Source organism: Nanorana parkeri, unplaced genomic scaffold, assembly GCF_000935625.1.
Source record: "Nanorana parkeri isolate BGI_ZX_2015 unplaced genomic scaffold, ASM93562v1 scaffold3117, whole genome shotgun sequence".
Taxonomy (NCBI): Eukaryota; Metazoa; Chordata; class Amphibia; order Anura; family Dicroglossidae; genus Nanorana; species Nanorana parkeri.
In genome coordinates, this window is record NW_017309385.1 from 68,758 (window position 1) to 71,473 (window position 2,716).

The following is a 2,716-nucleotide window of genomic DNA, read 5'->3' on the forward strand; positions in this document are numbered from 1 at the left end:
GGGGGGGGGCAAGAGGGAGGAGGATGGTTGTATCTCCAGGTTCAAGGCTTTGGAGGTCTTGGTCAGATAGAAGGGGAGGAAGAGAGAGAAAGAGGGTTGTCTCTTCAGGGTGGAGAACACAGAGGTCTGGGTGAGATAAGAAGGGAGGGAGAGAGAGAAGGGAGGTTGTAACTTCAGGCTGCAGAGTATGGAGGTCTTAGTGAGATGAGGGGGCAAGAGAGAGGAGGATGGTTGTACCTCCAGGTTCGAGAGTATGAAGGTCTTGGTCTTGGTTAATTAGAAGAAGAGGAAGAAAGAGAAAGAAGGTCGTATCTATAGAAGGGGAGAGAGAGATAAGATGGGTGGTATCTTCATGATGGACAGCATGGAATTCTGAGGGCGGGAGGGGTGATAGTAGTGCTGAATGGTTGGAGTGAATAAAGGTAATTGTGGAGGATTGGGGTTAAACAGGGGTGGGAGGGGGAGGGGGGAGCAGGGTTGAGAGGCAAAACCCTGGCGTGACGATAATGTGGAAAGTGCAGAGAATGGTGGAGTCGTATTGAACACAGGGTCACCTTCATTTCTCCAAAATTTGCAGGTTGATAATAAAAATGGTCAGATGTTAGTCCCATATGTGTGCTGGGCATTGATGGGAGGTATTACACCACAGTCCAACATGAAGGCACATTGACACAAAGCAGATGCTCTAGAAGGAAAGCAAAACAAGTCACAGATCCTACTTAGCCCCGATCTCCAGAGCCTCAAAAGGCTTCTCATTAGGTCCTGTCCCTAAATGGCCGTGTTGTAGTCTGGCAGTGCAGATTAAAGAAATACACAGGATGTTTTTTTTATTTTAACTATCAAAGCCCAACTCTGGTTCAGAGTCCATAACTCTGTCTGTAATGAAGTTACCTTCATAGAAGATGATTACGCTTACGTATACGGTAAAAGCAATCAGTTAGACTCCACACATGAGGAGGAGAAGGACAATGGTGCACATAAGTCTCCGACACAATGTATGCATCCGATCTATTTCATATTTGGTCATTTCATTCTGTGGAATCATATTTGGATTTGTTAGATTGCAAAACCTTTTCAGATGCAAATAATGACGCATTTATTAAAACGCATTATGGACACGCCTCGGCCCCTTCGATTGGTTGTGTTATGTCTATAAAAGGTCTCTGCAAATAAGATGTCTGTCAGGATCCGGATCTGAACCCAGGGCCTCTGCTGTGTCTGGCGGTGGTTCTACCCGCAGAGCCACCTTAGAGCCTTGGATAGTCCCTTACCTGATCTCCTGTGTACTCCTCAGGTAATCCTAGCTTCTGCTGAACTCTGAACTCCTTGCTCCTCCCTTGAACTTCCTATTTAAGCCACGCCTCTGCACTTCCTGTTTGCCAGATTATTGTGCTCCTGCTAATATCTTTCTTCCTGCTCCTTCTGTGGTATAATCCGCTCATACTGCTACCCGTGTACTGACCTTTGGCTGCTGATTCACAGACTACTCTCATCATCTTCCACTTCATACCTGATACCTTAGGCTCCTGACCTCGGCTTGATCTCTGACTATGCTTCTGCCTGCTCCTCCATTACTACCGTCTGCTTGTGTACCGACCCCGGCCTGTTATACTATGCTTCTGCCTGCTCCTCCATTACTACCGTCTGCTTGTGTACCGACCCCGGCCTGTTATACTATGCTTCTGCCTGCTCCTCCATTACTACCGTCTGCTTGTGTACCGACCCCGGCCTGTTATACTATGCTTCTGCCTGCTCCTCCATTACTACCGTCTGCTTGTGTACCGACCCCGGCCTGTTATACTATGCTTCTGCCTGCTCCTCCACTACTACCGCCTGCTTGTGTACCGAACCCGGCCTGTTAAACTACGCTTAGGCCTGCTCCTCCACTACTACCGCCTGCTTGTGTACCGAACCCGGCCTGTTAAACTACACTTAGGCCTGCTCCTCCACTACTACCGTCTGCTTGTGTACCGAACCCGGCCTGTTAAACTACACTTAGGCCTGCTCCTCCACTACTACCGTCTGCTTGTGTACCGAACCCGGCCTGTTAAACTACACTTAGGCCTGCTCCTCCACTACTACCGTCTGCTTGTGTACCCAACCCGGCCTGTTATACTATGCTTCTGCCTGCTCCTCCACTACTACCGTCTGCTTGTGTACCAAACCCGGCCTGTTGACTACGCTTAGGCCTGCTGTTTCAGCTACTGGACTCCGAGTCTGATCCCAGATCGTGGCAATGTCTATGGAAAAGTCTTGTATTAGAGCCAGGACTGTGATATAACAGACCGGACCTCCCCTACAAACAAGGGAACTCAGCCATGGACCACAGACCTTGTGAAACTTGCTCAGGACTTCTCACTGTTACTTCCATTTCTTTTATCTGTTTTGTAATATCTTCTCTGCAAATCTTTTCTCGCTCTGTATTTGTTTACTCCTTATTAAAAAAACAATATTTCATGAAGCCAAATCTGAATCCTGTAATCAGAAATGGAGGAAACTTTGCCTCTGTGACGAATATCGTATTTTAAAACTCTGGTGCATTCCTGTCTGAGTGTGGCAGCAAGTGATACAGACACTTCTTTTTAAAGGTCAGAATTTCAACAGCAGATGCTATGAGGGGTGTGTGTTCCATTAAAGAAGAACTCTGGGCAGAATAAAACATAAATCTTGCATTGGGACTACCCCCCCCCCCCCCACTGGAAAGTTTTGGGGCACT